This window comes from Ursus arctos, unplaced genomic scaffold, assembly GCF_023065955.2.
Source record: "Ursus arctos isolate Adak ecotype North America unplaced genomic scaffold, UrsArc2.0 scaffold_30, whole genome shotgun sequence".
Taxonomy (NCBI): Eukaryota; Metazoa; Chordata; class Mammalia; order Carnivora; family Ursidae; genus Ursus; species Ursus arctos.
The window spans coordinates 25181708-25196404 of record NW_026622986.1 but is presented as its reverse complement, the minus strand read 5'-3'; the positions used below and the strand labels follow the sequence as shown (position 1 = coordinate 25196404).

At 38.3% G+C, this 14697-nt stretch overlaps 1 protein-coding gene, 1 long non-coding RNA gene and 1 pseudogene across 2 annotated transcripts in view; 2 read left to right on the top strand and 1 right to left on the bottom strand.

Moving 5' to 3' along the window:
• CCDC3 (coiled-coil domain containing 3) overlaps nucleotides 1-14697 on the bottom strand; it is a 122245-nt gene that overhangs the window by 16130 nt on the left and 91418 nt on the right. The gene's annotated exons all lie outside the window — the stretch shown is intronic.
• Nucleotides 1-14697, top strand: part of LOC130542154 (uncharacterized) — a 38841-nt gene that overhangs the window by 14837 nt on the left and 9307 nt on the right. The window lies entirely within an intron of this gene.
• LOC113241070 (peptidyl-prolyl cis-trans isomerase D-like) lies at nucleotides 3776-6521 on the top strand (annotated as a pseudogene).

Genomic DNA, 14697 nt, shown 5'->3' with positions numbered 1-14697 from the left:
CATACACCTAAAGGAGCCCACGGAATGGGAGAAGATATTTGCAAATGATGCTACAGATAAAAGACTGGTATCCAAGATCTACAAAGAACTTCTCAAACTCAATACGCGAGAAACAAATCATAAAATGGGCAGAAGATATGAACAGACACTTTTCCAATGAGGACATACAAATGGCTAACAGACACATGAAAAAATGTTCAAAATCATTAGCCATCAAGGAAATTCAAATCAAAACCACACTAAGATACCACCTTACGCCAGTTAGAATGGCAAAAATTGACAAGGCAAGAAACAACAATTGCTGGAGAGGATGTGGAGAAAGGGGATCCCTCTTACACTGTTGGTGGGAATGCAAGTTGGTACAGCCACTCTGGAAAACAGTGTGGAGGTCCCTTAAAAAGTTAAAAATTGAGCTACCCTGTGACCCAGCCATTGCACTACTGGGTGTTTACCCCAAAGATACAGACGTAGTGAAGAGAAGGGCCATATGCACCCCAATGTTCATACAACTAAAGGAGTTAGGAAAATAACAACAAAGTCTAAACTGAACAGAAGAGAGGAAATAATAAAGATTAAAGCAGAAATAAATTATGCAGAAACTAACAATAGAACAGATCAATAAAATTGACAAACTTCTAGCCAGACTTATCAGGAAAAAAAAAAGAGAAAGGACTCAAAATCACAAATGAGAGGAATAATAACAATCAGCACCACAGAAATACAATTATAAGAGAATATTATAAAAAATCATATGCCAACAAACTGGACAACCTGGAAGACATAGGTAAATTCCTAGAAACATAAACTACCAGAACTGAAACAAGAAGAAATAGAAAACTTGAAAATACCGATAACCAATCAGTAATCAAAAAACTCCCAAACAAAAGTACAGGACCAGGCGGCTGCACAGGCAAATTCCTCCAAACATTTAAAGAGTTAATACCTACTTAAAGAGTAAATTCCTATCTATTTCTTCAAAATAGAAAAGGAAGGGCAACTTCCAAATTCACTCTATGAGGCCAGCATCACCCTGATACCAAAACCAGATAAAGACACCACTCAAAAGGAGAACTACAGGCCAGTATCTCTGATGAACACAGATGCAGATATCCTCAACAGGGGGCACCTGGGTGGTCCAGTCAGTGAAGTGTCCAGCTCTTGGTTCCAGCTTAGGTGATGTTCTCGGGGTCATGAACTAGAGCCCTGTGTCAGGCTGCACGCTCAGCAGAGTCTGCTTGAGGTTCTCTCTCCCTCTGTCCTACCATGCACACCTCAAATAAATAATTATTAAAAAAAATCCTCAACAAAATACTAGCAAACCAAACAATACATTTAAAAAACCATTCACCACCATCAAGTGGGATTCATTCCTGGGTTGCAAGCATAGTTCAATATTTGCAAATCAATGTGATACATCACATAAGTAAGAGGATAAGAACCGTGTGATCATTTCAACAGATGCGGAAAAGCATTTGGCAAAGTACAACATCCATTCATAGTAAAAACCCTCAAGAAAGTAGGTTTAGAGGGAACATACCTGAAGATTATAAAGGCCCTATATGAACAACCCACAGCTAGTACCATCCTCAATGGGGAAAAAGTGACCTACTCTAAGATCAGGAACAAGACAGGAATGTCCGCTATCACCATAGTACCAGAAGTCCTAGCCACAGCAATCAGACAACAAAAAGGAGTAAGAGGCATCCAAATTGGCAAAGAAGTAGTAAAACCTTAACTATTTGCAGATGACATGACACTATATATAGAAAACCCAAAGACTCCACCAAAAAACTGCTAGAACTAATACACAAATTCATTGAAGTTACAGGATACAAAATCAATGTACAGGAATCTGTTGCATTTCTATATACTAATAACGAAGGAGCAGAAACAGAAATCCAGCAATCATGCCACTTTCAGGCATACCAAAAACACTAAGATACCTAGGAATAAACCTAACCAAAGAGGTGAAAGACCTGTACTCTGAAAACTATAACACAGTGATGAAAGAAATTGAGGATAACACAAAGAAATGGAAAGACATTCCATGCTCATGGAATACTGGAAGGACAAGTATTATTAAAATGTCTAAACTACCCAAAGCAATCTACATATTTAATGCAATCCCTATTGAAATGCCAACAGCATTTTTCACAGAGCTGGAACAAACAATCCCAAAATATGCGTGAAACCACAAAAGTCTCCCCAAATAGCCAAAGCAACCTTGAAAAAAAAAAAAAAAAAGCAAAGCCAGAGGGATCACAATTCCAGACTTCCAGTTTCTGTTACAAAGCTGTAGTAATCAAAACAGTATGGCACTGGCACAAAAACAGACACATAGATCAATGGAAAAGAACAGAAAACCCAGAAATAAACCCACAATTACATGGTCAATTAATCTGTCAAAAAGCAGGAAAGAATATCCAATGGGAAAAATACGGTCTCTTCAACAAACAGTATTGGGAAAACTAGACAACAACATGCAAAATAATGAACTGGACCAGTTTCTTACACCATACTCAAAAATAAATTTAAGGGGCGCCTGGGTGGTGCAGTCGTTAAGCGTCTGCCTTCGGCTCAGGGCGTGATCCCAGTGTTCTGGGATCGAGTCCCACATCAGGCTCCTCCGATAAGAGCCTGCTTCTTCCTCTCCCACTCCCCCTGCTTGTGTTCCCTCTCTCGCTGGCTGTCTCTGTCAAATTAATAAATAAAATCTTTAAAAAAAATAAATTCAAAATGAATTAAAGATCTAAATGCAAGACCTGAAACCATAAAAATCCTAGAAGAGAACACAGGCAGTAACTTCTCTGGTATTGGCCATAGCAACGTTTTTTTAGATAGGTCTTCTGAGGCAAAGGAAACAAAAGCAAAAATAAACTATTGAGATTACATCAAAAGAAGAAGCTTCTGCACAGCAAAGGAAACAAAACTAAAAGGCAGCCTATGGAATGGGAGAAGATATTTGCAAATGACGTATCCAATAAAGGGTTAGTGTTCAAAATATATAAAGAATACTGATAAATCTACACCTCAAAAACAAATAATCCAGTTAAAAAATGGGCAGGAGACATGAACAGACATTTCTCCAAAGATGACATCCAGATGGCCAACGGACACATGAAAAAATGTTCAACATCACTCATCATCAGGGAAATGCAAGTCAAAACCATGATATCACCCCACAGCTGTCAGAACGGTTAAAGTCAACAACACAAGAAACAGCAGGTGTTGGCGAGGATGTGGAGAAAAAGGAACCCTCTTGCACTGTTGGTGGGAATGCAAACTGGTGCAGCTACTGTGGAAAACAGTATGAAGTTTCCTCAAAAAAGCAAAAACAGAACTACCTTATGGTCCAGCAATCACACTACTCATATCCAAAGCATACAAGGACACTGATTCAAGGGGATACATGCACCCCTATGTTTATAGCAGCTTTATAATAGCCGAGATATGGAAGCACCCCAAGTGTCCATCAATTGATGAATGGATAAAGAAGATGTGATTATTTATATTTATATATATATATATAGTTATAGTTATATTAGTTATTTATACATTAAATATATATATATTAGTTACTTATACAAAATACATTAGTTACTTATAAAGGCAGTATGGAGGTGAACACACAAAACTAGTAAAATTATATCTACAAAAATTAGTCAAGAGATAAAGTAAAAAGATAATAAAGTGTGACATATACATATATATATATATATACACATAGTTATATATATATAAATATGTAATATATATAATTGATTATTCAGCCATGAAAAGGAATGAAATCTTGCCATTTGCAACAACGTGGATGGAGCTAGAGAGTATTATGCTAAGTGAAATCAGAGAAGGACGAATACCATATGATTTCAATGATGTGCCATTTAAGAAAATAAATGAGCAAAGGGAAGAAAAATATTCAAACTAATAAGCAGACTCTTAACCATAGAGGAAAAAAAACTGATCGTTACCAGAGGTAACAGAAGGGAGGTTGGGGGAGGGGGGCATGAAATGTGTTAAACAGGTGATGTGGATTAAGGAGTGTACTTGTGAGAAACACCTGGTGACATGTGCAATTGTTGAAGCACTGTATTTACACCCGAAACTAATAAAACACTGTGTTAACTGGAATTAAAAGCTTAAGAGAATATTAGAAATAGATTAAAGAGACCTCTGTGACCTCATCAAGCATAATAACATTCCCTTTCTAGGGGTCTCAGGAGGAGAAGAGTGAGACAAAGGAGCAGAACACCTATTTGAAGAAATAATAGCTACCAACTTCCCTAATAAGATGAATTCAGTGAGGTCCACACCAAGACACACAATAATCCAAATGACTAAGATTAAACGTAAAGAAGGAAACTTAAAAGCAATAAAAGAAAAATAGTTACATACAAGGGAAAATCCCTGAGGCTAGCATGTGATTCATCAGCAGAAACACTGCAGGCAAGAAGGGAGTGTCACGACATATTCAAAGTGCTGAAAGCAAAATACCTATAGCAAAGAATACTCTGACAAGTTTATTTAACTGGGGAAGAAAAGGCCAGAAAGTTACTAGAAGAAAGTGACAAAAGGAAAAAATTTCACAGGTAAAAGCAAACACATAGACTAGTCAAATTAGATCTACAAAAATTAGTCAAGAGATACACAAAGTAAAAAGATAATAAAGTGTGACATACACATAAATGTGGAGGTGGCAGTAAAAATTGGGTGCTTTTAGAACGGGTTCAAACTTAAGTGACCAGCAACTTAACATAGACGGCTATACACATAGCATGTTATATATAAACCAGAGGGTAACCACAAACCAGAAACCTGTAACAGATACCCAAAAAATAATAATAAAGAGAAAGCCAACCATAACTGTAAAGGAAACCATCAACCCACAAAGCAGGAGAACAAAAGAGAAAGAAGCAGAAGATTTACAAAACAACCAGAAAACAATGAACAAAATGGCAATCGATATATACTTATCAATAATTACTTTAAGTATAAATGGACTCAAAACATATGTGACCAAATGGGTTAAAAAATAAGACCCATCATATGCTGCCTACGTGAAACTCACCTTATACCTAAAGACACACACGGACTGAAAGTAAAGGGATGAAAAAAGAGCTGCTGTTCGTCCACGAGGTTCTCTGAGTTCACTCCCAAGTGCATCTGCAATTCAAAATGTCACACCTGTCCCCCCAAACTAACCCCAGTAACCCCAGAGTCATCTTTGACATGGACATTGGAGGGGAGCAAGTTGGTTGAATTGTCTCAGAATTTTTTGCAGATATTGTATCCAAACTGCTGAAAAATTTCATGCCTGGTGTACAGGAGAAAAAGGCATTGAACCCACCACTGGGAAACCTCTCCATTTCCAAGGATGCCCTTTCCATCAAATTATTAAGAAATTTATGATTCAGGGTGGAGATTTCTCAAATCGAAATGGAGAAAGAATGGTGGAGAAAGTATTTATGGTGAAAAATTTGAAGATGAAAATTCCTATTCTAAGCATGACCAGGAAGGTTTATTGAGCAAGGCAAATGCAGGCTGCAATACACATGGTTCTCGGTTCTTTATCACAACTGTCCTGACTCCTCACTTGGATGGGAAACATGTGTTATTTGGCCAACTAATTAAAGGAATGGGTATGGCAAGGATACTGGAAAATGTAGAAGTGAAAGGTGACAAACCTGCAAAAGTAAATAAAATTTTACTAGGAATAGAGGATATAAAAAATGTTGGAAATATTTTTTTTTTCAAATCTCAGAACTGAGAGATGGCCATTAAAAAATATACAGAAGTTTTAAGATATGTGGAAGGTTCAAAGGCTGTTACTGAGCCAGCAGACTGATCGAAGCTGCAACCTATAGCTTTAAGCTGCGTGCTGAATATTGGTTCTTGTAAACTGAACGATTCAAATTGGCAGGGAACAATTACAGTTGTTCGGAGGCTCCTGAAATAGACCCATCCAATACCAAAGCATTGTACCATAGAGATCAAGGATACAAGGATTAAAAGAATATGATCAAACACTGGCTGATCTTAAGAAAGTTCAGGAGCTATCGCCAGAAGATAAAGCTATCCAGGCAAAATTGCTGAAAGTCAAACAAAAGATAAAGGCACAGAAAGAGAAAGAGAAGGCAGCATATGCAAGTCAAGCAGAGAAAGACAATTATCATATGGTTTCAGTCACGTATGGAACATAAGGAAGAGCAGGGAGATCGGTAGAAGGAAGGGAAGATGAAGCGGGGGTGAGCAGAAAGGGGAATGAACCACGAGACACTACGGACTCTGGGAAACAAACTGAGGGTTTCAGAGGGGAGGCGGGCAGGCAATTGGGATAGACTGATGATGGGTATTAAGGACGTATTGCATGGAGCACTGGATGTTATACGCAAACAACGAATCATGGAACACCACATGAAAAACTAATGATGTACTGTATGGTGACTAACATAACGTAATAAAAAATTTAAAAAAATGTTTGCCTAATAAATTCAGTTTTACTCAGATATGCATTGATTGTATATAAAGGCAATAAGAAAATTTAAGGTTTTTCTCTGTTACATATGATCTCTGATGTGTTTCCTTTGATAATTAGTTTCCTATTATTTACAGTTTAGGAATAGCATAAAGAGTTCACTCAATAAAGTATTACAAAATACAGTGAAGTTTATTTTTTAAATGGCTATCTGTGGTAATCACAAATAATGGTGTCCAGCCTGTTTCTAATACTTCTAAAGACACATCTTGATGAATAAACAAACAACCTGGAAAAAATGGATGCCTTCCTGGAAACCTATAAACTACCAAGACTGAAACAGGAAGAAATTGATTTTTTAAACAGACTAATTAATTATGAAGAGATTGAAGCAGTTATCAAAAACCTCCCGAAAAACAAGACTCCAGGGCCTGACGGATTCCCCAGGGAATTCTACCAACTATTCAAAGAAAAAATAATACCTATTCTCTTGAAGCTGTTTCAAAAAATAGAAACAGAAGGAAAGCTACCAAACTCATTCTATGAGGCCAGTATTATCTTGATCCCCAAACCAGGCAAAGACCCCATCAAAAAGAATTACAGACCGATATCCCTGATGAATATGGACACCAAAATTCTCAACAAGATCCTAGCTAATAGGATCCAACAGTACATTAAAAGGATTACCCATCATGACCAAGTGGGATTCATCCCTGGGATGCAAGGGTGGTTCAACATTCCCAAATCAATCAGTGCGATAGATCATATCAACAAGAAAAGAGTCAAGAACTATATGATCCTCTTAATTGATGCAGAAAAAGCATTTGACAAAATACAGCATCCTTTCCTGATTAAAACCCTTCAGAGTGTAGGGATAGAGGGTACATTCCTCAATTTCATAAAAACCATCTATGAAAAGCGTACAGTGAATATCATTCTCAACGGGGATAAGCTGAAAGCCTTTCCCTTAAGATCAGGAACGCGACAAGGATGCCCACTCTCACCATTATTATTCAACATAATACTAGAAGTCCTTGCAACAGCAATCAGACAAAAAAAAGGGATAAAAGGTATCCAAATTGGCAAAGAAGAAGTTGAAATGTCTCTCTTCGCAGATGACATGATACTCTATATGGAAAACACAAAAGAATCCACTCCCAAACTCTTAGAAGTTATACAGCAATTCAGTAATGCGGCGGGATACAAAATCAATGCTCAGAAATCAGTTGCATTTCTGTACACAAACAATGAGACTGAAGAAAGAGAAATTAGGGAATCCATTCCAATTACAATAGCACCAAAAATCATGCGTTATCTCAGAATTAACTTAAACAGAGATGTTAAGGATCTATATTCTAGAAACAACAAATCACTCTTGAAAGACATTGAAGAAGACACAAAGAGATGGGAAAATATTCCATGCTCATGGATCGGAAGAATTAACATAGTTAAAATGTCCATGCTACCCAGAGCAATCTACACTTTCAATGCCATCCCGATCAAAATACCAATGACATTTTTCAAAGAGCTGGAACAAACAGCCCCCCCTTAAATTTGTGCGGAACCAGAAAAGGCCCCGTATCGCTAAGGAATTGTTGAAAAGGAAAAACAAAGCTGGGGGCATCACAATGCCAGATTTCGAGCTGTACTACAAAGCTGTGCTCACAAAGACAGCATGGTACTGGCACAAAAACAGACACATAGACCAATGGAACAGAATAGAGAACCCAGAAATGGACCCTCGGCTCTTTGGGCAACTAATCTTTGACAAGGCAGGAAAACACATCCAGTGGAAAAAAGACAGTCTCTTCAATAAATGGTGCTGGGACAACTGGACAGCTACATGCAAAAGAATGAAACTTGACCACTCTCTCACACCATACACAAAGATAAACTCCAAATGGATGAAAGACCTCGATGTGAGACAGGAATCCATCAAAATCCTAGAGGAGAACATAGGCAGCAACCTCTTTGACATCGGCCACAGCAACTTTTTTCATGACACATCTCCAAAGGCAAGAGAAACAAAAGAAAACATAAACTTGTGGGACTTCATCAAGATCAAAAGCTTCTGCACAGCCAAGGAAACAGTCAAAAAAGTCTAAGAGGCAGCCCACAGAATGGGAGAATATATTTGCAAATGATACTACAGATAAAGTCTGGTATCCAAGATCTACAAAGGACTTCTCAAACTCAATACACAAGAAACAAATAAACAAATCAAACAATGGGCAGAAGATATGAACATTTTTTCAATGAAGACATACAAATGTCTAACAGACATATGAAAAAATGTTCAAAATCATTAGCCATCAGGGAAATTCAAATCAAAACCACACTGAGATACCACCTTTCACCAGTTAGAATGGCAAAAATTGACAAGGCAGGAAACAACAAATGTTGGAGAGGATGTGGAGAAAGGGGATCCCTCCTACATTGTTGGTGGGAATGCAAGTTGGTGCAGCCACTCTGGAAAACAGTGTGGAGGTCCCTTAAAAAGTTAAAAATTGAGCTACCCTATGATCCAGCCATTGCACTACTGAGTATTTTCCCCAAAGATACAGACGTAGTGAAGAGAAGGGCCATATGCACCTCAATGTTCATAACAGCATTCTCCACAATAGCTAAATCGTGGAAGGAGCCAAGATGCCCTTCAACAGATGACTGGATTAAGAAGATGTGGTCCATATATACAATGGAATATTACTCAGCCATCAAAAAGAATGATTTCTCAACATTTGCTGCAACATGGACAGGACTGGAGGAGATAATGCTAAGTGAAAAAGGTCAAGCAGAGAAAGACAATTATCATATGGTTTCACTCACTTATGGAACATAAGAAGTAGGAAGATTAGTAGGAGAAGAAAGGGAAGAAGAAAGGGGGGTAAACAGAAGGGGGAATGAACCATGAGAGACTATGGCCTCTGGGAAACAAACTGACTTCAGAGGGGAGGGGGGTGGGGGATTGGGATAGGCCAGTGATGGGTATTAAGGAGGGCACGTATTGTATGGAGCACTGGGTATTATACAGAAACAATGAATCATGGAACACTACATCAAAAACTAATGATGTACTGTTGGTGACTAACATAACATAATAAAAATTTTTTTTAAAAATAGAAAACCTTAAAATTCTACCAAAAATGATTAGATCTTATAAATCCATATAGTTGCAGGATACAAAATCAATACATGAACTCTGTTGTATTCTGGTAAATAATGAAATAGCAGAAAGAGAAATAAAGAAAACAATCCCATTTATAACTGCATCAAAGAAAATAAAATACCCACAATTTGTGGGTATAGGTTTGTAGTATAGCTTGAAATCTGGCAACGTGATGCCCCCAGCTTTGTTTTTCCTTTCAACAATTCCTTGGCGATTCAGGGCCTTTTCTGGTTCCACACAAATTTAAGGGGGGCTGTTTGTTCCAGTTCTTTGAAAAATGTCATTAGAATTTTGATCGGGATGGCATTGAAAATGTAGATTTATTTGGGTAACATAGACATTTTAACTATGTTAATTCTTCCGATCCATGAGCATGGAATATTTTTCCATCTTTTTGTGTCTTCTTCAATGTCTTTCAAGAGTGATTTGTAGTTTCTAGAATATAGATCCTTAACATCTCTGTTTAAGTTAATTCTGAGATAACGTATGATTTTTGGTGCTATTGTAAATGGAATGGATTCCCTAATTTCTCTTTCTTCAGTCTCATTGTTCGTGTATAGAAATGCAACTGATTTCTGAGCATTGATAAGTCAAGCAGAGAAAGACAATTATCATCTGGTTTCACTCATTTATGGAACACAAGAAGTAGGAAGATCGGTAGGAGAAGAAAGGGAAGAAGAAAGGTAGGGTAAACAGAAGGAGGAATGAACTACGAGAGACTATGGACTCTGGGAAACAAACTGAGGGCTTCGGGGGTGGGAGGGAATGGGATAGGCTGGTGATGGGTATTAAGGAGGGCACATATTGCATGGTGCCCTGGGTATTATACGCAAGTAATGAATCATGGAACTTTACATCAAAAACTAGGGATGTACTGTATGGTGACTAACATAATATAATAAAAAATATTATTATTAAAAACAAAAAAAGAAAGAAAATAAAATACCGAGAAATAAATTTAACCATTTAGGCAAAGGACTCTTTATCCTGATTACTGTGACACTGATAAAAGAAATCAAAAGTGGCACAAGTAAATAGATATACCATACTCATGGACTGGAAGAATATTATTAAATGCCCATACTACCCAAAGTAATCTACAGGTTCAATGCAATCCCTATCAAAATACAAATAGTGTTGGGGCACCTGGGTGGCTCAGTCATTTAGGCGTCCAACTCTTGATTTCTGCTCAGGGAATGATCTCAGGGTCATGGCATTGAGCCCCAAGTCAAGCTCTGCACTCAGCACAGAGTTTGCCTGAGTCTCTCTCTTCCTCTCTCTTTGCCCCCCCCCATCAAATAAATAAACAAATATTTAAAAAAAAATACAAGTAGTGTTGTTCACAGAACTAGAACCAAAAAAATTCTAAAATTTGTATGGAACCAGAGAAGACCCCAAATAGGCAAAACAACCTGGAGAAAAAAAACAAACCTGGAGGCTTCACAATACAGATTTCCAAATACACTACAAAGCTATAGTAACCAAAACAGTATGGTACTGGCACAAAAATAGATCAATAGAACAGAATTGAGAGCCCAGAAATCAATTAATTGACCATACATGTGTAGTTTTATGACAAAAGAAACAAGAACATACAACTGGGGGAAAAACAGTCTCTTTATTAAATGGTGTTGGGAAAACTGGACAGCTATGTGCATAAGAAAAATTCTAAATGAATTTAAGGCCTAAATGTGAGACCTGAAACCTTAAACCTCCTAAAAACAAAAAAACAAAAAAACAAAAAACCAAAACCAAAACCAAAACCAAAAACCAAACAAAAAAATGCATAGGCAGTAATCTCTTGGACCTTGGCAATATTTTCCTGGATCTGTCTACTCAGCCAAGGGAAACAAAAGCAGAAATAAACAACTGTGATTACAACAAACTAAAAAGCTTTTCAACAGTGAAGGAAACCATGGACAAGATTAAAAGGCGATTTACCAAATGGATGAAAATGTTTGCAAATGATGTTATCTGGTAAGGGGTTAATGTCCAAAATATATCAAGAACTTATTACAACTCAATACCAAAAAAACAAATAATCCAACTTAAAAATGGGCTGAGGATTTGAATAAATATAGAAAACTGGTTGTTGCCAAAGGCGAGGCAGTGGAGGGATGGGCAAAATAGGTGGAAGATTAAGAGATACAAACTTACAATTATAAATAAGTCACAGGATGAAAAGTACAGCATAGGAAATATAGTAATATTGTAAAATACATCATGTGAGCATTTCATGTATATAATTGTTGAAAAACTATGTTGCATGCAAGAAATATTATAGGTCAACTATACTTCAATGAAAACTTCAATAAATTAAAAAAAAAAAAGCAAAGCCAACCTATGGAATAGGAGAAAATATTTGGAAATTATTTATCCAATAAGGGGTTAATAACCAAAATATATAAAGAACTCCTACAACTCAATAGCAAAAAGACAATTAGATTAAAAAATGGACAGAGGATCTGAACAGACATTTTTCCAAAGAAGATACATAGATGGCCAACAGGAACAAGAAAAGGTGCTCAACATCCCTATTTACCAGGGAAATGCAAATCAAAACCACAATAAGATATCCCCTCAGACATGTTAGAATGGTTATTATCAAAAAGACAAAAGATAACGAATGTTGGTGAGGATGTGGAGGGAAGGGAACCCTTGTGCACTTATGGTGGGAACATAAATGGCACAGCCACCATGGAAAACAGTAGAGCAGTTACGCAAAAAATTAAAAATAGAACTACCATACGACCCAGCAATTCCCCTTCCATGTATATACAGATAAGAAATAAAAACAATCTTAAAGAGGTATCTTCACTCACATGTTTACTGCACCATCTTGATACTTGATATCAAAATAGTCAAGATATGAAAACTACCTCAGTGTCCATCAAAGGATGAATGGACAAAGAAGACGTGGTATACATACACAGTGGATTATTATCCCTGCTGTCAGAAAGGAAATCCAGCAATCTGTGGCCATATGCACGGACCTTGAGGGCATTATGCTAAGTGAAATAAGACAAAGACAAGTCCTGTATAATATAACTTACACGTGGAATATAAAAAAAGCGTAAACTGAGAAACAGAATAAATGGTTACTGGGGGCTGGAAGGTTGGGGAAATAGGGCGGTGTTGTCAAAAGTTATAAGCTTCCACTTATTAGATGCTAAGTTATAGGAATCTAATGTAAAGATGGTAATTTTAGTTAATGACACTGTATTAAATACTTGGAAGTTGTTAAGAGGGTAGATCTTAAATGATCTCACCACAAAAGGGGGTCAGTATGTGACATGATGGAAGTGTTATCTAACGCTCAGGTGGTAATCATTTTGCAACGTATAAAGGTGTCAAATCAACACACTGTACACCTTAAACTCATATAATGTTAGATGCCAATTATATCTCAATAAAGCTGGGGGGAGAAAAGAAAGTTGAAAGCAATCTAAAAATGTCCACCGAGAGAGGATGGTTCGTAAGTTACAGCAAATCCATACAGCGGAAACCTCTACCATCTGACAGGAAAAGGCAGCGTCTATGATTGGCACTATAGTGATATCCAAGTTATGTTCTTATTATAAAATCAAGGCCCAGAGCAGTGTGATCTTGTGATACAAGAGTATAAAAATATGGAATTCATATGTATACGGAAGTATACACATACTGTGTCTGGAAGAAGACAGAAGGCACTGGTAAGGATGGCTGTGTCCGGGGAACAAGAGGACAGGGGAGAGGAGGAGATTTTTACTGTGTATTCTTTCGTACTTTCAGAATTTTGTACTTTATGTTCGTATTCCCTTTACTGTAAGACAAAAACAAAAAAACAAAAAACCTCACCTCCAAATCGCTCTTCTCCCGCCTATTCTACACGTCACCATTAAGACTTATGCCACCAAAGTAAGGCTTGAGCTGGTTACCTCTGCTTAGAAATCTCCATCGAGCCCCACTCTACACACCGCAGCATAGTGCAGTGGTCAAATGGCCAGCCTCTGAAGCCAGGCTGCTTTAGTTTCAAGTTCCACCTCTTCCACTGATGAGTGGTGTGACCTTGAGCAAGCTTCTTCAACTCAGGGTGGCGGGCTCTGGACGACACCAGCCGGACCCTGCTGTCCCTGCAGCCCTGCACTGAGTCTCTCCAGATACTGCCCCTGCCTTCAGAGAGCCATGGCAGCTGAGGTCGCACCTCCTTCCCAGGCACCCACATCCAACGACTGGTTGACACAAGGGAATGAACGGCAGGACCCTCATCCCAACTTGGAACATGTCTGAAGGGAACCCAGCCTCAGAGCTCCCCACAGGGTAGGGTACGGCCTTTGCCAGACTGCACTGTAGCCCAGCTTCCTCTGCCCAATCCTGCTCTTCCCTCTCCTTCCCACCCCTTCTCCAGAAGCAACCTAAGAAAACCTTCTCAAACAAACAAAAAACCAAAAAACTTCTTGCATGCTGCTCTCAGCTCAGAGTCTGCTTTCCAAGGAACGCGACACGCCATACTTAGTTTCCTCGTGTGTACAGTGGGAGAGTGGCGGTACACAGATCATAGGGTTGTTTCAAGGATTTAATGAGTTTTACTTGTAAAATGCTTAGAACCATACCCTAGACTATGGTTTGAATGTTGTATCCCCTCCAAAATTCCTATACTGAAATCCTAACGCCCAATGTGGTAGTACCGGGAGGTGGGGCCTTTGGGAGCGACTAGGTCTTGGCAGCAGAACCCTCACGAATGGGAGTGATATCCTTATAAAAGTGGCCTGAGAACTCCCTTGCTCCTCCTGCCATGTGAGGCTATGACTAGAAACCTGTGACCCAGAAGAGGCTTCCTACCCCACCGTGCTGGCACCTTGACCTCAGACTTCCAGCCACCAGAACTGAGAGAGATACATTCCTGTTGCTTATAAGCCACCCAGGCTGTGGAAGTTTGTTACGGTATTTCCAATGTTAAGACCCCCTGGTACAGCGGAGATGCTCACTGGATGTTAGCCATTATTTTGAGATAAAGCTCGATCTCTTAAAATCCTTAACCTTTGCAACTGGATGCAGTCTGCATCTCCAGTCTTAC